Source organism: Ornithodoros turicata, chromosome 1, assembly GCF_037126465.1.
Source record: "Ornithodoros turicata isolate Travis chromosome 1, ASM3712646v1, whole genome shotgun sequence".
NCBI lineage: Eukaryota > Metazoa > Arthropoda > Arachnida > Ixodida > Argasidae > Ornithodoros > Ornithodoros turicata.
Window position 1 is genome coordinate 107,660,706 of NC_088201.1, and position 23,445 is coordinate 107,684,150.

General features: G+C 43.9%; 1 long non-coding RNA gene across 1 annotated transcript; it reads right to left on the minus strand.

Moving 5' to 3' along the window:
* Positions 1-4,605: 4,605 nt before the first annotated feature.
* Positions 4,606-6,409, minus strand: LOC135367498 (uncharacterized). The gene is made up of 3 exons (XR_010414481.1): positions 6,333-6,409; positions 6,117-6,251; positions 4,606-4,919 (listed from the first exon to the last, which is right to left on the minus strand). It is a non-coding gene; the product is annotated as an uncharacterized LOC135367498 (long non-coding RNA).
* Between the last annotated feature and the right edge of the window lie 17,036 nt (positions 6,410-23,445).

Sequence of the window (23,445 nt, forward strand, 5' to 3'; positions counted from 1 at the left end):
GACCGTGATCACCAAGGGACCGAGCGCTTCAAGCAGTATCTGTCGTCGCTGCCCACCGTTCGGAGGCATTGGAAATACACGCTCCATGAGTTCGACGCCGTGTTCCTTACCCCAGTGTGTTGATCGTGAGCTGATACACTTTCAAAGACGTGCAAGTGACGAATAAAATTGTTTGTTGTTGGCACTTGCTGCATTGTGTGGCATCATGAGACGAGATGAGGTCAGCATGACGAGTAGGGCTACATGGTACGTCATCTGATTTAGATGCACTTTGTACCTGTGAATTCAAGCAGTACATACCGGAGCAGACAAAAGGGAGTTAGCTGTCACGAAGCTTAAAGTGTTGCAATCAGCGCCATGAAATTATAAGAGTTGTGCATGTTTTCCCGCAACTGCAAACGAATGCAAACGCGCGCTAATTGTGAACACTGTTCTCTCAACCAGGGCGCAGACCTAACATTACTACACATTCAAGCGTCGTCCCATGAGTTTGCCATACTGAACCTACTTCTACCTGTTGACACAAGTGCTCTCAGCTACTTGGTGAAAGCTGGAACGCGTTACAAGAGCAGCTACACCATCTTTGTCACATTTACAGTAGAGGTGAGGTTGCAGATTATTAGGTGAATATTGCTTCTCCCAACCTGTTACCGTACCTATTAACGCTGCATGTGGGAATCTTATTTGCGCCCTAAGAATAGAGATAGAGATTTATATGGGGTTCTGGCGATGCAGCTTGGCTTTTGTGAATGAACGCTTGGCGGCCCCTTTTATCTTTGCGTCGTGTGCGGTGCATTTACTTTGAGTTGGACATGGCGATCGATTATGATACGTAAGGAAATGTCAGCCATGCCAGCCCTAGCTGCGAGTTTTATAAGTACCTTTCGCCGAAAGAACATCTGGGATGTACGGTATAATCGAGCATGGCGTTTCTATAGGGCGAAATGTATTCTTAAACATTTATTATATACACGGTTATTTTTTATTCGACACAGATATTTAATGTAAAAAACTGTGGCAGCAGCGCTGTTGGCATCTTGGCATGCGGACTTTGCGGCAAGGTGGATATCCTGCAGCTACTGAACGACTAATTAGCTTAAATTCATTAATGAGGCTGTTAATTCGATGTTTTCTAGGAAATGCTAGATAGATAATTGAGCCATTATTCAAATCCATCGTCCTTATTACACACATGAGAAGCGAATGTACCTTGAGACATAAATGGCCGAATTTGTCTCTGCAAATGAGCTGAAACCAGAACTATGAACTATTCGAGCGCAGAACGAGCGACAGACAGTCCACGTAGGAGGGTCACGTGCTTTGGAGCGAGGAAGCTGATTGAAATGGGCGCTGGTATGTTGGCAAGAGAGACCATTTTCCGACTCGGATAACACGAAGGTACACTCCGGTAACCGGATAGTAAGGGCAAAAAATTGCCAAATTTTTTACCTATATTCTAAGGGTCAACACCTTACGCATACAAGTATGACGGATTGTAAGCGTAAAAAATCGTCAAATTTTTTAAAACCCCTATTTTAAGCGGTGTTCGATGCTGGTTATTCTATGGGCTGTTTGACTACCCTTGTGATACCGCTTACTGCACCTACAAATACCACATAGTATGCGTCAAAGCTGAGCACCGTAGACGTCACGTGGCCTCACGGTCCTTGTACAGGCAACGGCTGCAATTCTGAAATGACCCGCAATGCGGTTTTCCGGCGGCTGTTCTGGAAAAGGGTATGTAGTTCCCGATTGCCAAAAGCATCGGAAATAAGTTTCCAGAGCAGTAGACGGAAAATCGGATTGCCTGTCAATTTTGCATTGCACCTATTGCCTGCCCAAGGGACGCTGACATCACGCGGCGCCTAAGGTTCCCAGATATGATGCGTACTGTGAGGCATTCTGGGGGTGCAATTCTCTGTGCAAAGACGGCATACCATGCGAAATTGTTTCGTAGGAAAAAAAGAACAGCTGCTACAACACGATCTCGATGATACGAATTTCATAGGGCATGAAAAAACAGTTGGTATCATCTGAGACTCGTCAGCAGTACCACCTAGGTGCACGAAGCATGTATACGGACGGAAGCCCGTTCACTTTTATATGCTATCTCTTAAAAGATATCCATGGTATAGGTTGCTCATCCAAAAGACTTGGCAATTGACAGTACGCCACAATAGCTAGGCCCACTGCACTACAAAATCGTATGACACAGAAAAACCCATCCATCACGTGAATAACAGATATAAAAGGCACGTTCTTGCGCAAGGCAAGCAATATACAATAGATCTCGCGACAGTCAAAAGGAAAATAAGAAGCACGAGTGCATCACTTGAACCGGGTTCATCGTCTCAGTGTAGCCCGCGTACGCCGCTATCTCATTTAAATCAGGACATCTGAATACATGGAAGTATTTCCGACAGCGTTAGTAGCACGTATCTAAACCGTAATGCAACAAAAATTCGCCAAATAATTCCACTTTATTGCAGGAAAGAGCCCAGAATAATATATACATGCATGTGTTTATAGAATATTGCACCTATGGCCTGAAAATGGTGTCTTAAGGTGCACGTGACCAAACATTTAAAAAATGGGAACAGCAAACTAGCCATAAACCAACACATTACAACACCTGCAATATTTTAGAGAATTATGAAATGACATTTGTGCATCTTTGCAACATTTCAACACAACAAAATATAAATTGTAGACTAGCTATATCAGCTAGTAATTGGATTAAATTACGTTTATAATGGAAAAACATTCAATGAGCGTTATATCACAGGACGAGGCATCGAGGTACCAGAATATCAGACATATACAAAAAGGAATCCATAGCAGACAGGTCATAAACTAATTATATATAGGGTGATTCCACGCCGGATCAGGCAGGGTGGTCCGGTCGACCTCTTCATTTTTTGTTTGTTTGTTTCAAACACATGTTAAAGCCTTGGCCCTACGAGGCATATTATTGCTGAAAGTAGTTGAAAATAATTGGTGGGCATTTTTAATGAATTCTCATTCAGATGTAAGCTTCCTACGCAGCTTGACGCCACGAATCTTCAAACTATTTCACATACTCAGCTTATCACTTTTCTTTTTTCTTTTTTTTCACGTATAATCTGGGGTCGGTAGCATTGAATCATAAGTCGTGAAGATCCTAAGATTTACCTTCAACGAGATAAAAAATCAAAAATTTGCCTCATTTGTAAAATATGGTACGTTTTGGGAACCTCACAACTCGTCCCCCAATTGTGATACCCGAAAATAACCTACATCATTGTGTTCGTCTCGAAATACCCTTTCTTCGCATAGCGAGTACGTCGTATTGTGAATTTGGGCAACGCCCCAATAGGCTTTTTGTCAGGGATGTCTACGGAAAATGCGTAAATTCGACACCGCGCATCCCATATATACCTTCTCGTAACATCGTTCATTTTGCTCGCAAGCGTTCATCATGACTATTCTTAGTTGTCCTACCCCAGACTAAATGGCAATAGTTTAGCTGAGACATGAACAGTGAACGGTATAGTAGTAGCTTATTCGAAATGGAAACATGACTCTATGCCTAGCGGTCATGCCTAAAATTTTGCACAGTTTATTCTGTACGTATTCAATGCAAACGTAGCGTGTCTCTCTTGTTTGTCCTCGTTCCTGTTTCGATGCATCAAAGGATCACGGATCGACCTGCCCATCTAGTAACGTACGTATTCAATGTGTTATCCCATAGAAACTGTTCGTTAAAGATGACACTCAAACATTTGATGCATTTTACAATATCAATAGGACTATAAATCCCTTTATTTAGACTAACACTCATGTTGTTGGTCGAAATATGATTGATTGCTTCAGTTTTACTACTAACTATTAATGCGTGAAGATTGTAGATTAACCCATTTTTCCAAGTTGCAAAGCATCTCGTTAGCAGTATTGGCTGTTACATCAATATCAGAGACTCTGGAAAACACGCTTGCATCGTCCGCATACGAAATAAATTCACAATTGACAGCAATGTTAATTATGTCATATAGATATCGGGTATCAGATCCGGGTATCTCAACTGGGAGCCGAGTTGTGAGGTTCCCAAAACGTATCATATTTTACAAATGAGGCAAATTTGCGATTTTTTATCTCCCCAAAGGCAAACCTTAGGATCTTCACAACTTACAATGCAATGCTACCCGCCCAGACAATATGTAAAAAAAAAGAAAGTGTTAAATAGTTATGAAGATACGTGGCGTCAAACTGCTAAGGAAACGCAATGGTCGAAATGTCCACATCAGAATGATAATTCATTAAAATAGAACCACCGATTATTTTCAGCTACTTTCAGCGCCAATATGCCTCCTAAGGACGAGGTTTTAATATATGTTTGAAAGAAAAAAAAAATCACCACCGTGCATGATCCGGCGTGAAATCACAGTATAATAACACACACACACAGTATAAGGGTGTTCAAAATTAAGCTTTCACTAGCACTTTATAAATAGGCGAACAAAAGAAAACTGGCTGCCATTTTTCTGTTCCTTGAGTAAGAAACAGGTGCTACATAATCAGCAGCAGCTGATTCTTACACAAGTAGCGTAAAGTTGTTATCCGGTTTCCTGTCATCGCTGTGTATGCGTAGCGCTGGTGAAAGCTTAATTTTGAACACCATAGAGTTCAGTGTATTGCAGAAACGTATTTACCGAGCAATGCATCATTACTCATGAAGCAGTCACAACTTACAAGTCATCTTTACAGGTGAGTTGTACTGGTTGTACATGCGTCAGGGAGTAGAGTCTTGTGTATTTCTTCCCAGAATGTGTCGCACAGTAGAAATTTTAGGAGCACTACCTAATGCAGCTGAGGGTGCATGCGTGGTATTATGCAGTCCAGCATGGCTACGAAGAGCATGTCGTGTCCTGTTCCTTGGGATGCTGGACATAGAAGTTTATTGTCGTGAGCGCAAAATAATGTGCTTGCTGATATTGTCAAATGGTTACGCATGTCCGTTCAACAGTAGATTCCAAAGGTATGGTATTGCATTTCAATGAGAAAGCTAATCTCGAAAATGTGCTAGCGTCATAATACGTGATGCAGATAAGGTCTTCTTCGCCAGACCTGGGGGCTCAATCGCTTCATCGTCGTTACGGTCGTTACAGTCGAACGAGTGGCGGGAAACTAAAAAAGGTAGTCAAAGGTACTGTCAAATGGGTGCACGTGTCTGTGCAGCAGTATATATCGCGGAACTGATACTGTTTCTAGCGTTTAAATAGGAAAGCTAATCTCGTAAACATGGCAACGCGGAAGTAAATGATGCCGATGAGGTGCTCTGTGCCAGACCTGAGTCCATCCCCGCAGAGGCCGCTCACATGAAGTAGTCACAGTGGCGTAGCCAGACCGCCAAGGTAGGGGGGGCTCGATACGAAAACTTGCCCCCCCCCCGCTGATCCTGGGTGAAACAACACATAATACTTGTGCACACCTCAAAATGCGGTAATTGATTTGGGCGTTCACAATACGATTACACAGTGATGTCCATGAGGCGGTGTCACGAGATCGGAAGAATTTTGAAAAGCTCATACTTTGAAAACCACTCAAGAGTGCCGATTAGATAGACGACATGAACTGTAAGAACTTTCACGATCGTCACACTGCCCCCCCCCCCCCACATATATATATTATTTTCTCCTTGGATTTGCGCGATTCGCGTACGTACATCGAGGCAGGTAGGGGGGGCTCGAGCCCCCCCTAGCCCCCCCGTGGCTACGCCACTGAGTAGTCATAAACGTAATGTGGACTTCAAAAGCCACTTACTGTAACTGGAAACACTCTAGTCCTTTAAGATAACAGTTAACTGAATAATGTTAGACGCGTAACTCATTTCAGCTGTCTAAGAAGTGGTGTTCCACACGTGTTTTGCAGCACCACCACAACCACCACCTGCACCACGTTATCGAAAATCGTGACCATCAGAAAATCGATTTGCTTCATGTCAACACATCATGCTGCGGGATAATCAGCAATAATCATCCGAACAACTATTGCAAGAACGGGTTGAGGAATTGTTAACAAAGATGCTTCAACGGGGAGAAAGGCACATCCGAGAAAAACGAGAACAAAAAGAGTCTCACCTGGTGGACAATGGGCGTACGCATACGAATTTGTAGCGCGGAGATAGCGTGGAGAATCACAACTGTTCAAGCAGCGTCGTCCGCGTGCCTTGCCCACATATCGTGCGACGTTGTCTCGTTCGATGCCATCTCTTCCTGTGATAAGCTTGGCACAAATGAAATATCAAATTAAAAAACTACAGACACCCAGCGCAAACAACAACTGTTACAACTTACATTTGCTAGACCGTGCATGATGTGACACCGTGAGACGCCAGAAGCCAGTGACCGTTAACCAAGCGAAAGGAAATACGCTTTGCACACGGAGCCATGCATGTGTTCTCAGAAGGCAGGGCACGTATAATAATTGAAAAACAATATGCGTCAATATAGGCGTAGAGAGCTAATACTCCAACGCAGAGCCTCAGTTTATCCGTCAAGACGAAATCGTATGCGTCAGGATATAAGAGTAAATGATGTCCTCCGTCCCATTTACGCGTACAACACCGCCATATCGTCGCTCGACAGTTCATAGTTCGGTTGCGCCTCATTTGCATAGCGAAATTTGACAATTTGTAGCTCAAGGTACGGGTAAGGACTTTCAATTTGAATAACGACTGGCTTTTTGGCATTTCCCAGAAAACATCTAATTAATAAGTTATTTAATAAATTTTCGTTATGTAGTCGTCCAGGAGTTCTATACACTCTCCTACAGCATGTCCGCCTGGCCACATATCCCGCCTGAGAAGATGGGATCAGCGCTGCTCTCGCGGCATTTTTATAAAATTCTTAATGGTGGCATGGAGCACTCTTCATGGTTTCCAGGACGCTGTCTTTTGCAGGGACAAGATGTTGAAAGGGTTGTGACAGGTCATACCAGATAAACGTAAAGACAGCTCCGTACACCGATGTGAACCTGCATTGAAACTTTCACTGCGAAGAGGGTAATAGAAGTGGAGAAAATGGGCATCGCGAATACCGATGCTCATGCGGCTCTGACATAACAGCTCTCTCCGCCACCAGTGAGGGAACGCGCGAGAAGTCACGTGCTCGGGAGTCAGTGGACGCAAATGTGAGCTCTGTGGCGTCCCCACTGTGCTCGGGAGTGTGTTCGAGGGCTTCTATCTCGTTAACTAGGACACGTAGAAGAATAACTCTTTTTCCTCCGTATCCTGGCGTGGCAGTCGAACGCGTCCATGATATAATGAGCCACATCTATGAAAGTGTTCGAACCCCTTTAAGAGCTCAATTTTCCAAAGGAACAAGAACTGAGGAAAAGGCGCGAGAGGCAGATTGGTCATCTCGGAGAGCTTCAATGATGCTGCCGTCATCAATGACGAAGCCGCGAAGCGTCTGGCACTTTCCGAGAATCGTTGAATCACAGTCAGTCGACCACAAATGAAAATGAGCACACGCACGCGAATGCGCGTGCTTTTCCGTCAATGCTGTGAGTTGAACCACATGCAAGAAAAATGAAGGCTAAAAGAACGTTATCGGACGAGGGCACACGGCCGTTTAACGCGCTGGTATGTATCCGTTACCTAAGAGGCAAGTTCACTGAAAGCTACACAAATTTCGAGCTGTGTTGGGACTGCGGGAGAAGCTCGCGGAATGAAAGCTTCCTGTGGGCGCGGTGTTGCTTTGTGGCATTTTCATGCAGCTGTCGCTTTGAATGAACAACAGGTATTTATTTGGACGGTACTGCGCTGTGGTTGACTGTACGAAGAACTAATGCAAGCAAAATATCCAGTTGGACGAGATATGTAATGCGAATGAAAGCGCGTACCGGCCGCACAGATTTCTCGCTGCGCTTGAAATGAGTCGCAAATTGGTAACGCTCTCATGTTGATGCCCAGCATTTTACTTACACACCCAAATGAAACTGCGCTGCGATAGTTAATAACGGGTTAACCTTGCCCGCATCCAGCGCACATGTATTTTAGGTCAGACGATTATTTCATTACAAATTTTAATAGATGATGTGTACATAACAGCCGATGCTTTCACCAGTTACACTTTCCGTAATCATTTGCCGTTATTCAAATTTCAAACAAATTTTAACCCAAGCTGAAGAACTAAATACCCGGCGTTATTCGCGAACCACAAAATTTCTACTATGCATAGCATAGACGAGTTTAAGTAAACAACGCAGAAAATAAAATTATGAAAACCTTGCTTACATAACGTAACACGATTCTCAAGTATTTTAGTCTGTATTACAGGTTAGTGACATTAGACATTTTTTCTTGGTCCCGCTGAGCGCTTTGGTCCGAGTAATTCTGCCCTGTCATGCCAGTCGTTGGTGCAAATGTTTTCCATAAGAACATTATAAAAATATCAAAGTATTGGTCTTATCAGCTAACAACTCGTACCATGAGCTAATAACAACAATACGAATTTATGATGCTGCTGATATGACTGTTAGGGAGTGAGATCTTTGCTAAACACGTACTTACCATTGCTTGTCAAGTGAGGGAATGTGTGAAGACCAAAACGTATCATTACAGAAACTATCGATTCGTATGCCGCAATGTTGTAATTCCTTGCGCCACACACACACAAAAAAATGTTGCGTTAAGAGTACAACATATATAAATAGAAAAATAATAACTATGTTCATGGAAGGAACTATGGAAGTCGACGGCGAAAAAAGGGCCAAATGCGGAAACTACCCCCCTCACTCACTTATTTATTTTTTTTTTTCTTTTTCTGATGGCCTTCAGGGTGTCGGCCATCTAACCTACCCAGAACTACAAAGGGGCTCTTCATTCCTTCTCTGTTGCACGTTATCTCATTTTCACGCCCTCTAAGGATAAATGTCCTCTACCTTTCTCAACAGGTCTGGTGCTTCGTTGGAGCAACAATCACAGCCGTGATTTTCTTCGGAATTGCGTTCCTGTACAGGAAGTACAAAGTGATCGATCGAGACGTGGCCTTCGACGTCGTAGCCATCATGCTTCTGCAGTCTGGTTGTAAGGCAATTTCGGCATGAAAAGTCAAACATTGACCATTTACGAATAGCTCAACATATCTACTGATGACATCCTTAAAGGGACGGTCGCATTCGGAAACCCATATTTGAAACCGATACCACTATGTTCGGCAGAGGTCGCCAACTGGCAAATTGTTACATACTAATTAAATACTTGGCAAACTGTTTCGCCCATAAAGTGCCCAGATATTAGATAAACGAAATTTGAAGACCAGCTCTGCTTCTGCAGCTGCAGAGACTCCGGCAGCGTGACGTCACTCGTTAACCGCAGGAGTGAGAGGACGGCACTCAGATGAGAAAGGCGCCATCGAGACGCCCCGAAACCCGGTACCCGCACGACCGGGGACGACACACGATTTTCGGGGCGAGATCCCCGGGGAGGCGCGAGGGTGATACTGAAGTCACGTAAGAGGAAACGGAGTGCACGTGACTTGACGTCATGCGAAGACAATGATAACAGCGTACATGGGATATGGACAGTGTAATGAAGACAGGACAGTTTGCTACTGTTCGCTGTTTGACGTCATGGCATCCTGTGGGGTCCTTCACACCGGAGGACCCCGGCGAGATTATGCCGGCTCCACACATAATTTTCTCCGATCTCTGCGGAGTACGTGAGAAAATATGGCGGCCGGCTGCCCAGGAGCTGCTGTACAGGAGTGCTGTTTTTCTTTTTTCTTTTTTTACGCCCTGTTTAGCGCTGTTGCGATTAACGCGTGTCCTTCGAAGCTTGACCCGGGAAATCATAGCGACGGAGCTGCAGCAGAAGCACAGCGGCAAAGTTACAGCAGATAAGTATTCGTCCGTTTCATTTCCCGAAAATGCATACACGAAGTGCGATCCTTGTCGGCGTCAAAATATAGTTTTTCAATGTATGTTTGTTGTCGTAGCTGCTGAAGCACACAACCCTAAAAACGGAGTCGTGGTTGACAATATACATTTACAAGCAACTCGTGCGGCCGTTTTAACGCCCCATTTTATCGAGTGTAATATTAGCATGGTAACGTTATGAAGCAATGTGTTTTTCTTATATGACGTAGGGAGATAGTCTGCTATAAAGCGAAAACAGTATAGGCATGAAAGAAAGAAGAAAATGCCTACAAAAAGCAGTCAAGCAGTAAAGCACTCTCAAAGCAAGATCAAAGCGCTGTCTTTCTTGGATAACCGCTGCCCGGGCTCAATTTTTAGGATTGTGTATTACAGTGTTCTTAGTCTTCGGCAGGTAACGAGAGTAGGCTGAGTCAACTGTAACTTGCTTCTCAGAAGGTTGGTGTGGTGTGAAATATTCATACATTCAGCTGCCCAGTCAGAAAGTTCTGTCCTACGGATGTCCATCGGATATACTTTTACGGAGATACAGATATCTGCAGAATAATGAACTTCCTCCAGCGGATGTACTACGGATATCCACTTGGCCGGGCTTCGAACTTGCTACGAACGTCCACTTTTCGGACATAACCAGGAGATACGGACGTAAACAGGAGCTCTCTGGGATGTAGCGAAGAAGTACACTCTGCCTTGGGAAACCAAAATGGTGATATTTCTCTCATGCAAACTTTGCGATTACTGTTTTTTGTAGCCCAATGCTGATGATTAGACTGCGCACATGGAGTGAGTGTCGCACTAAGGAAGACAGGCAGGCATTGGTTCATCTGCTTCCCGTAGAAGGTAAAGCCACGTCGACAGCAGACTGTACACTGGAAGAGCCCGAAATGGTGCCATCATCCTCCGAGCCCGCACCGCCTGTGCCATGAAAGCAGAAGAAAACTGCGAAAACTGCCACTGAACAGAACGAAAGAACAGGTGCGGATGTACTTGCAGAACAGCCAGGTGAGTGTGCGACATTTGGAAAGCTAATGGAGTGCCGTATACGAAACATTCCCAGCAAGCTACACAGTTGGTTCCGGGCGCAGCTTCTGCGTCTTGTAAATCAAATACAAGAAGAACTGGAGAGAACCAATGTATAGTCACCCACATAAGATAAGCCTATTCCAATTTCAACAATTTCATCTATGGTTGCACATAGTAAGACGTAATGCAGATGGAACATTGCTCCAACCCACAACGTCATATTACACTGCTACACGGTGTCGACTCCTCTCACAGCAGACACCGGAAATAACCCAGTTACGTAGCAATGGCTAGGCAAGGGACGAACACCACACACGCCTCACAACGCTCAGCTGCATAACACAATTGTACCAGCAGTGGCAGTCGAACCCACACCAACCGATTTCCGGTCAGAAATGCAAGGTCCACCACACTGGCTACCCTCTCTTTCAAAGTGCCTATAGGCACGCAAGGAAACATGGGGACACGCACTCACCCAACAACACATTATCTCGTACATTGTTGCCAGACAGAGATGAGGACATACGTGGCGGGCGGAATCTTTCTCAGGTAACGTAGTAGTAGATGAGGCAATTGAACAAAGAAATGGGCGCTTTGAGTCTCGTGTTGTGTTCATCCGTCCATGTTCAATTGCCTCATCCACTACTACGTTACCTGTGAAAGATGCCCACGCTCCCCGTATATATCGTCGTCTGCTCATGTTGCCACATGATCTCATTTGCTTTGTACTATGTAATGCAGAAGTTGGAGTGTACATTGCCCACGTACATTCCTGAGAGAAGTTGTAAAGTAAATTGTAACTTAGCTACTCAGCATTTCAGATCACTCACTGCAATTACTACTTCGCAGTCCTATGGGTGAAAGGTAAGTGCTCTATCTGCATTCTTTCCGTTTGGTTTTGTTTGTGTAGCATGTAGCCACCAATGAACTTCAACAGTGCACATGTTGGCCTACATCAATGTAAAAAGCTTCTTCCTTAAAAAAAAAAAAACATTACAGTACGGTTACGATTGCGTAAAGCGAATTTCAGCGGTAGCTGTTCTGTGTGAATGTTGACACTTATATCGCTGTGAGTGATGACGTGTAGAGCTGGGATTAGCTGCACAAAAAAATACTGAAATCGGCACAAAAGCGACACAGGAAACGCTGAAAATCGGGACACTTTCCAGGTTGACGTACCCATCTCTGAATATGTCAAGATTGCTTGATTAGCTTTAGATTATTTTAACTTGGGTTGCATCCCCGAAACCGACAGTCTATTCTCATGCACTGGAGGATATGGTCAGGAACATTTCAAGTATATTTTTGCTCAGGCTGTGCATGCCTCTTCTCCGTTAACATATGTTTCAAGTCGGAGAAGGATCGCTCCACTTATAGAGAGCCGAGAGGCAAAAATCTGAGTGCTGGATTTGCATCCAAGGGCCTGGAACGTCCAACTTATTTGCTGGAAAGTGCAAGATTTCAATTTACTTCTGAATATCAAGCCCTGCTGTTTCCAGCTTTCCAGTCACGCTTGGAACAACTTCGTGATTTTCCATAATGTACAACTCATTGGCAAGAGCGTATAAAATACTTTCCGTGACGGTCTGTAAATTTGTGTGTGAAGTGTTTGAAATATGTTTCGAGAACGCTTATTAAAGACAATGGACACGTTTGACACTTGCTTGTTCCTGTACCACATGCATCTAACGAATGCGTTGTCGCAAATCCTTTGTTGAAATATCTTCCTGGCGCCAGCGTGTTTCCTTCCCCAGCGACCTCGCGGCGTCTTTTCAACTCGCGGCGGCGAGCTCGAACCATGGGGTTGTGTCGACGTACGCATCGCTGGTGATTCGCTCAGACTGTACCGCTCGTGTCAGCCGCCGCTCTCCATCGCCGTGTGTATTCACGTCCGCTTGGAGAGTTTCTTCCGCACAGAGGTTGTTCGTTTCCTTCATCGCTGATTCGCGCCGCTTGCCCTTTCCACGACTGCGAACGCATGTCACTCGGTGTACAGGTGGACAGTAAGCACAAAGGTGGCATCCTGTGTATTGCTCCGTAGACGAAAGCCTGCTCGACTGGTCCTGGTCGCACGTCACAGCAATCGTCAAGGCACACGTGACCTTAAAGATGGCGGCGCCGGTGATCGGCGTCCAAACCTTTTGTGAACGATGTTGTTGCTTGTACGCCACGTTTTGGATGTCTTTCTAACACGCTAATTATTTTTATCCGATAATCTCGCAGTTAAGTACGCAGTTTCGCACATAAGGCCTGGTACTGCTGACGACTTCCAAGGATGTAATGACGACCGTGCGTTAATGGGACTCTGACCATAAATTGTGGGAGCTCTTTCGTACTTGCAGTCGGCAAAGCACCCAACAAGGACTCTCCATGCGAAAATCCATGCATTAAAACCCCGTGGTTTCTCTAAACTCGAATTTTAAACATTCGACTTCATCCGAGTGCAGCACGCCTAGCGTCAAACCGAGAAAACATACGTTTATATAGAATATCTACCCCGGCCCACCATCAAGATGACGTCAACACGGGGGCCACTCGCAACACCTACAATTGGCTCAAACGCGTCACGTGGTCACGCAATACCTGTCAATTTCCTTCATGAAATGGCATTTCTACGTTAGTATGTTTTTTTTTTTACAGAGCCTCGAAAAGAAAAATGTACCCTGCATTTATCACCTGCAACAGTTTCTACGGTTTTCTTTTCAATCTGTACACGGGTTCCATATATGCTTCCGTATCCGGTCAGCTGTAATGGATGCCGTATGCCGAGCTTGCGAACTTATGTGACTCCCGGTTCATCCTCTTTGTTCGGGTCATTGGGTTGGTGTTGGAGTTGGTCGCCATATTCTGAACGTTTCACCTATCGTTGCGGTGTACTGTTCTTGATCTGCTGCGAAGCGACGAACCGCAACGGCAGTCACTCGCCTCAGCGAAATTCTGTCTGCTGCATCTCAAAGGAGCATGGGGACCTGGTGATACCTTCAACTAAAGAAACCAAGTGTGCTCTCGTGTGGTCCTGACGGAAAAGTAGTTTCAACAAGGTTAGCAGATTTATTTTTCAGTTCGAAGTCTACGTACTGAAAACCATGCAAGTGCAGTCGATCATTCTCGTAGCTGTTGTGTAACGCGTATGCTTTCTTACGTATCCCACGGAACCCTCCACTTTTTCAACCAAGTTATCTTTATGAGATCCTTCTGATGGCTTCTTACTAAGCTATGCCGCTCCGAAGCATTGAGATGGGGAATCGTCGTGGTAGCTGTACCTCCGCTTTCGAAAGATGAAACAGTCTTTCCACACTGTGCTTACTGGCTTTGTATAGAGTCTGGCAAATCCGACAGACATGGACTGCCTTTTTCAAGAAAGTTTGAAATGTAAGTATGTGTATATTGGTTTCACATATCCACCACATATTGAGCGTGTGTATGATTGTACTTTATATGCTAGAGCATATCAGCGTACATTATTATTCAACACGTAGTGTGGCAAACTCGACATCAGTCACACAAAGCCAACAGTTGCCTGTTCTTCACTTGCTTATTTTTGTCATATCATGTTGTTGTCTATCTCAATTTACCAACCAACAAAGTATATTATTTTGGTATAATCGTCTGATATTTAACAAGTCACAGTTTTACCATGGTTTTGGCGCACTATAGCCCGAGTGTCTTATGTGCCATTAAATTGAATCATCATCTTCTTCAACTGCCATTATGCAATTGAAGTGCCAGGTGGATATAATGATATGGCGATATATATTTTTTGCTGTCATCCTGGAATTGCTCATTTCAGAAGAATAGTCACCGTGAAGTTTGTTTTCGTTTTCGGAAACATTAAGAGGACTAAAACCAAACACTTTTCTTTCAGAGCATCCCTTATGCACCTGCATTTCAATTCCAATCTGTATTACAAGAACGACAGACCACTCAACAGAGATGAACATCTGAAAGTGAAAGAGCTGGAACGAAGATACGTTAATCTGTGTGAAAGGTGCTTAGTATGTGTGTGAGTCGAGGACATAGGTCTCAAGCTGATTCCTGTCTTCAGAAGAGGTGACAACTATGCTCCTTCTATCTATTAACCAGCTCCACTTTTTAGGGTTCCTTGTAAACTAATGGAGCACATCATGTACTACCACGTTGTCAACCAAGTTGAGTCTGTCGATTTATTTTTTTAAATTCCAGCATGGCTTTAGAAAAGGGGATTCAGGCAAAACTAGCGTAGTGGAATTCGTTCACAGCATTTTGAACCGTCTTAATTTCTGGGTACACGTAGATGTAGTATTATTTTTTATTTTGTAAGGGCTTTTGACACTGTGCTGTATGCTCGCGTGTTGGCCAAAGTAGCCTAATTAAAATTTGATCCTGCTAACTGGGTATGCAGTTTCTCAACTAACCGTTGCGACAACTCGTGAGGAGAACCTATCATATAACCACCATGCAGCATTTGTTATGTTACAATCGCTTCACATTTTAATCTAGTCAAAAGCAAGGCCTTTTGGTGATTGATCTTGTATGATTACATGCCCCTCCGTTATGTAACACCACACTGGGTTCTTCAACCTATGAGAGATAAATAAATATATTTCCAAGTACATTGTTTACAAGGCTCGTTATTCCATTTCGCCACACTACCACAAGCAATTGTTAGAGTAGTGGCCCAGGGTATGAAGCTCGCCACTAATCATCATTCAAACAAAGATCATAATGTAAAATCCTTTACTGAGAACACTGGCTTAACACAACAATTAAGAATAGAGTAAACGTTTCATTGCCTATCCAGGTGGCATCATCCCTACAACAGAGAACAATCAAAAACAACAAATCAAAGGAGGATCAAAGGATCAATCAAAGGAGTCAAATCGGTGGTGCGCATTCCTTTCATCCAACGTATTTCATACGCTATTTGGAGGGCACCGTGCCCATCAGGCATTTTGATTGTGCATATCAAGTTGAGTGCATAGAATGTGATGCAACCTACATTGGCTAGATAGACAAAAGACACGGGACAAGACTAAAAGAGCACACAAGGGACGTTGTCAGGGCTACTAGTGCTTAGCTTAACTAACCAAGACTGAATTAATCTACCATTGCTGTCCTAAGGGACATATATTTTGATGGTGCAGTAACCTTTGCACATGACTAGCGATGGGGCCCTAGAAAGTTCTTAGAATCCTGCTTTATCAGGCGTGACGCTAGATTATGAGGTCGTCACGCGGCTTTTGGAATATATTTTCAAATATAGTTGCTGTTTTACAAAGCTCAATACATTGCAGAAATCATTCTCATTGCCTATCATTTTGGGGGTGCCATTCTTGCAGTCACATGAAGCACTGAAGGGCCAATTTAAAAAGTAAAGGCAGTCTGATTTATGTTCTTGCCGACATGGCACAGCGTATGTACGAGGTAGCTCCATTTCAGAAGCCTGAGAACACTCAACGCAATTAGTGTGCTAGCATCAGATATGGTGTACAGCATTACATATTTGCTTTTGCTAGGGCAACTAAGAAGGGTGCACTGTAAAAAATTGCCGTAAAATTTACGGCTATTTTCTTGATTTCTGCCGTAAAAAGTACAGTTGTGGTACCGTAATCCAGAATACAGGTGAATTTGTGTAATCCAGGCTTGTTACCGTAAGAAATACGGTACTTTTTGTATATCTGCTATAAAAATAACGGTCTCTGAGCGTTATCTAGAATACGGCCAATTACCTGTAAAATTGACAGCCATAATTCCTGTACACATGTTCACAGCCGCTACCAGCGGCTGCATTGCTGCTGTAATATGTAATGTAATGCATGTGTAGAGACCTTCAATACACTAGCAATGTTTACTGCACGAGGAACTCATGGGGTTCAGAAACAGGCTTCATGATTGACATTGCAGTTACTGATGTGCGGCACTGTCTACTGGTTGGGTGTGTGTATGGCTGCTGAAAGCCAAAGGAATTTTTAATCATAACACATGCATATGTTTTGAACTTAGATATATTGTTACACACAGATACAAGTGATTTCACAGCAAACATATATTCAAATTTTACAAACCCTTTGCACATCAATGAAAGATTTGCAGACAGTGCTGGTACAAGTTGTATCATTTTTGTATTTAAATTATACCAGTATTGGCCACAGAGCTCCAGCTGCAGTCTCAAAGATGGCTGCAGTTGGGGGAACGAACTGCTTCCCACGTCGTAAACCTGATGAATGCGATGTATGCCTGGGCAATGACAGAAAAATATTAATGATACATACCGCATGAACTAGAATTCAGCATAACTATATTCACAAAGGAAAACGACGATTTAGGATGATAATGTGAACTTGAAGGATAAATGGAGCACATGACAGGACGAGAACTCACACACTTAAAACTTCAAAAATTGGAATAAATCAGCTGTCCCATGCACTAAGAGAGTCTCGTGTAGCATTTCACTGGCAACTCATTAACACGTAATTCATTGGTGGATAAGGGAGTGGAAGAACGTCTTTTTGCGCTTCACTGCAACGAGCGGTGACAAAAATATGTAAACCGAAACAAATTGAATATTGCAACAAATGACCTGCTTCGGTGGCAGATTTTTCTCTAGAAGGTGTCCACTGAAGGTCCCAAAAGTAGTACCCATTTTAAATTCACAGCACAGAAGTCATTTTGACACACTGTTTCCTTCCTATAAGACTGTTAAGTAGGCCACTAAGATACACCATGAGAAGTAATTCACACGATAGAGCCATAATTATCGCAGAAATTCAATTTAAAGTGTGCAGCAAAAAACGACTGTGCACAGCGGTGGTGGAGAGCAGTACCAGCCTGTCATGTGCCTGCGACCAAGCGCTGACGCCGCAAGGTCCGCGCTCGCTGATTGGTTCAGAGAAATGTTGTTTGGTACTTAGCTGTTGTCTGTTACTCAGCTGTTCAGTGCTCTGAAAAGCAAGCTGCTTGGTCATGATTTAGCCGCTCCTTCTATCCCCAATTCTCCGGGGGAACTGGCAGAACTGGTTTATGGCGGCAAAGAGACAGGGTGCTGACCCCCAATAACAAGTGAATCAGAACGCGTGGCCCCTGTAACGTCATCGGTGACGTGGCATCATACTTCTTGTCCTTGTTATACCCGGAGTGGTGAGTTAAGGGTGAACGCACGGAGCTATGTTTATGTAACTTTGTTTTTCTGGGGAACAAATTACAGACAACCACTCATTCACACGGTTGCACAGCTTGCAGGTGGTACCAGACAGATGCTTGTAAAAAAGAAAGTCTTTCAATTGGCGCACCCATTCGCCAATAATTTAGCCAGAGGATTTAACTGAAACACCCCGTATATGTATGCATGTGCAATACGATTTCCTGTATTACTGATGCACGTGCACGAGAACACTCATTCCTTAAGGCAGTCTGTATACAGGGTGTGTGCAGAAAAACATGACCCGCATTTAGGCACATAGCTTGTTGCCTACCTAACTAACAAACTTCCGGTGGCGCACGATGGCGCATTTATGCGTGCGAAATCTGTAGAAAAATTGTGGAAGCCATACCCAGCTTAAAAAATAAACGGAACAACGAAAACGGCGGCTTCCGTGCATCAGAATAGGGCAACATGGTGGACAACAGGGTGTATGTGAAAGGGCAACATGGTACACGTAGGAGATTTGTGTTGAAGTACCGCTAGGGGAGCTATCGGTGCATAAATCGAAACGATGTCCCACATGGATGCTCATCGGCAGTACCCCTAGCGGTGCCTGCACCTAACTCTCGTGAGACGGAAATGCACTACAATGCACTGTCATGACCGCCCTATTCTAATGCCTGGAAGCCCAAGTTTTCGCGCTCTGTTTATTTTTTTACACTGAGTATGGCTTCCAGGATTTTTTTGTAGCTTTCGCACGCATAAATACGCCGTCGTGCGCCACCGGAAGTTCCTCGGCTAAGTAGACAACGAGTTACATGTAAAAATGCGGGTCATGTTTTTCTGCACACACCCTGTACTTTGCAAAGTGTTATGTACCAGCATATTTGCTTTCATTAATAACTAAGAGTGAGTGTGCCCTAGGCAAAGAATTTCTCACTGCAACACATTATGATTAGAATGGTGGGCCTGAAGGAATAAGACGGAAAACTATCAAACCTGCACTTTTTGAGAACGGCTCCAGAATGGAATAGCTTGTACCGGGCTCATCGCTGATCCATGTGGTGTGCAAACTGTCAGTTGGAACCGCCACAGGGCTAAGAGAAGTGGTATCTTGTCTCTATGCTGCTGCTCGCGGGGCAGAGCACAAATCCGGGTTGGCCACTTCTGCTTTCTAACTTCGCTGAAAAACGCCGACAGTCAGACTTTCCATGCCTTTCGAAGGCAGAAACAGGGCCACAGAACCTACGCTGATGCAAATGAAAAGCTGCCTTCAGAACTCAAGCGACATATATTGTGGCATATGACGGCAGCTGCATTTACAAATAACAAAATGAATTACAGTAGAAAGAAAGAAACGGCACATCAAACGCTAGCACAACGAGAATAATCTGCATGCGAAAAGTTCTAAAGAAACATGACTCACCATGTTTGCATTGCTACCAAAACTCCCCTTGCCCGTCGTCTTATGTTCTATGCAGCGTGTGTTCTGATTCTTTCTTATCTTCAAAGGTAACAGGTGGTGAGGATGATAGCGCGGAAGCGGAATGTGTATCGTTGACTAGCATGTGCAGCACATCTGCACGAAATGGATCGGATTACGGATTGGCTGTCGGACAAGGAGACATACTGAAACTGAAACCGAAACACAACTACCCAGTTTTTATATAATAATATTTATTATAGCTGTCTGGCGACGCAAACCCATGAGTTGTCATTTTTATGATCAGAATATACAAGATGTAATGGTAAGATCATAACGTTTCGAAACCACTACGGGTTTCATCATCAGAAATGAAATGACCTGAGATTGATCGTTATCACATCCTGATGGCTACGCCGTCCCCAACCCCACTTGATACCAACGGGAACCCACTTGTAACCCGTACGGGTTTCATCATCAGAAGCTAAATGAGCTGACATTCAATGCTGTTTATCACTTTCGATGAACAGTACAATTAACAATCAAGAAATTGCAATTCGTTTGGGCTTCGTAACGTTCTGATTTTCACTTTTTTAATCTCTTTGTAGTTGTCTGTGCTGTTTTAATATGTTCATAAAACCCCAGGTATAAACCTGGAGCTCTGGAAAACGATTTTCTGTGGCTATTGTTGTGGCTGTCTTTTTTGTTTATTTATTTTTGTCTTTCATGTAGACTGTGTACCGCTAAAAGGAAAAAAAAAAAGAGTGGGGTTGGTTCACGCTTATCATGCCCAGCCTCGGCCTCGACAGTGCAACATCTGTGTATCTGTTCAGGGCACTGAAATGAGCTCGGGTACTGTGAAGATATACCAGATTTTTCACGAAAGCATGTCATTAGATTCCTAAAAATAGGTTTTACTTCAGGAAATTATGAAATACTTGGAATACATTCATACAGACAAGGCCAGAGATTTAGTTCGATTGCATTCGCGCATTTCTTCATGACTTCGTAAGCCTACGGCAGTGACACATATTCCAATAAAAATCGTGCATTTTTTGACAGTATTTCTTTAAAAATTTAACAGACTGAACGGTCGCTGGGCGAGCCATGCCCGGTGAAATTTGTGTTTGCGGAAAAGAGCGATACAGTTTTATTCCGATCGAAAGCCTTTTCCTACGTACAGCCTGCAAGCACATCAGGTTTATCTCAGTGCAAGAACGGTCCCCATAACATAACGTTGTTGTATGGGTGTGACAATGAAGGGTTACAATGTGTCTGCGTGGCCAATGATGTGCGAACAGGTCATCTAAAAATGGGGAAAAATAATAAAATAACATAAAGAATGAAAGGTGAAGAACTTGCAGTATTTTAACCGAGAGTATTTCCACTTCAGAAGGCTAGGATCCTCGTTAATAACACAGTGGGAAATATGTCAAGCAATTCGTTTCCACAGTTTCCTGCATCACTCACCTATATAAGTATTTTATTTGGAGGGTTGTGCTTGCTACTGAAAGTGACTCGTACGCGGAATGGCGCACGTTAAATATTGACCAACGTGAAATGAATCCCAAATGGTAGAAAAAGCAAGCCAGCTCGATGAAGCTCTTGCTATCCCGCAACCCAAAACCACATACGGTGTGCGCAATCAAACGCGAAACGCTTGGCGGTTACCCCGTTACCCCCTCCCCCTCACCTTTGCTCGTGCGCGCGTCGGACGCCGGATAAGCGTCTCCGCACATTTTGTACACCCTGCTGAGGAAACGAGAGCAAAGTGAAGGTGTTCGTCATACTGTCAAGCAACGATGTCTGACATGTAAGTGAATGTGCTAAGTTTGCGCAAAGATTCCTTCGCAGTAGTATGTTTCAATGTAGAACTTGCCATGTCGAACACGAAACGTTAGTAGACTACGTTCGGCATTTCGATACCCACATTATTGGATCGCGTCGGGTGCCTTGTGTTCACCAGTCCTGCTCCGACAATTTTAATACGTATGCTTCTCTGAGAAGCCACATTTTCCGACAGCACAGAGGAGAGATTCAAGCACCAAAGCGTCAGGTCTCAGCACAGCGTCTAAGAGATGTTAGCCTCACGTGTAGCGTTGTTGGGTGTGCAAGGCAATTCCACAACTTGGCAGATATTGTGAAACACCTAAAGGAACACATAAATGACGGAGAAGCGGTAATTTGTCCTTATGATGGCTGTCAGAATACGTTTTCTGTGAAATCAAGCTTTGCATCGCACTTGTCTCGAAAGCACGGAAAGTCATGCCCAAGCCGTACCAGGTCAGAAGCGACGCTTAGTTTAGAGGACACCCCAGTTAATGACGAACCAGAAGACCAGTTAGAAGATTCTATCAACGTGTCTGAGTCAGGTGCGTCACTGGCTGTTGCGTCCACCAGCCAGCCACCAAGGCTTGAACTATCACGAAGTGAGTTAGAGGAACTTATTGAGTACGACCTGGGGTGTTTTTATCTTCAACTTGAAGCAAAGCACCTGGTTCCAACGTCCACCATCCAAAGCATTGTACAGAATATGCAACATCTGAGTAACTTATGTAAACGAAACATACATCAGTTAGTGCGAAAAGAACTGGAACCACAGCTACACTCTTACCTGAGTTACTTCTATTGTTACTTTTATACCGTTGTTACGTGTATTTAGAAGTAACATCGGCTCAAAGGAAGAGGTAACATAGGAAATTGCGAATTTTAGAAGTAAATTGGGTCTCGAAGAGCTGGGGTAGAGGTAACCTGTGGGGAAAACCCCTGACTTCTCCTGGTTACTTGTACGTGTTACTTGTAGTGGGAGTCCGTTACTTCTACGTCGTAATGCGTTCGCAAACAATCACAGCCGCTTTTGATCGCTTTTGGTCGCTCATCTGGCGACAGTTTACAGTATCACACGAGAAGGGACACTACATCGCGTCCTCGTGTTTTGTCGGTTGCATCTTTTGAAATGTGACGCCTCTGTGGTTGACAAGGTAAATCACGCTTATGGTTGTAGATGTGCTGTGAACTGCTTCCAAATGGCGTTTACAAACAAGGACTTCTGGGGAGTGCCGAGAGACAGATGCAAAGAGTGCGAGGACTGCAGGAAATACATGGTGGAGTCCGGCAATCGTCATCTAAAATATGAATACTGTGCGCACAGCCCGGTTTCACATAACAGGATACGTGAAATAGGTAAGTGCGTATTTCATCAGGATCGTTCTAAGTAGATTCGCTGTTGGTTCCTGTCTTATTCAACGCTTCAACGCTCGGCCTTAGCGCATTCTGCTTTCTCTTGCCAGCTTTGCTCTCTGCATCGACTTTACTTTGTATCTCTCCGTGTCGCCTTCTTGTCCCAGCATCTTTCATACGCTGCATGGTATACGATACCTATAGAGCCATTTTGACGTTGGGTTTTGTGTAATGAAATTTAACTATACGAGCAAATTGTTTCCATTCAGCGTTGAAGAAGAGTGATAAGCGCTATAGTCTGTGTGTCGTAGCAATGACAACGAAAAGAAACTGGATTTTTCGTAGTACATTGTTCTGAGAAGTATTTAGTTCTCTTATCGTGGGGTTATACTTTTCATTTCGTTTTTCAGACTGACTTAATCGATTTTGGTGTACGGGCTAATTGCTAAAAAAATAAAGCCTAGTCGATTCACTAATGAAACGATGCGCGATATGGAGTTCCTCGTGAATAGGCAACTGGTTGACCACTACAGTAATTTTATGATTGCGTTTCTTTATGCCCGGGTGTGTGTGTGTGTGTGGGAGGGGGGGGGGCAATAGTAATCGCGCGATTACTATTTTCTTTACTTCTTGATACGGCTTGATTTTGACTTGTTCAGGGTCGTGTTGTCAATGACAGGTTATTTCGTCGTCTTACTGGCTGGTTGATGAATTGACTCAGTCATTTTCTTGCTGATTGCCTTCGTCAATTTCACTGACTTCGTGGTGAATGGGTCGACTGATT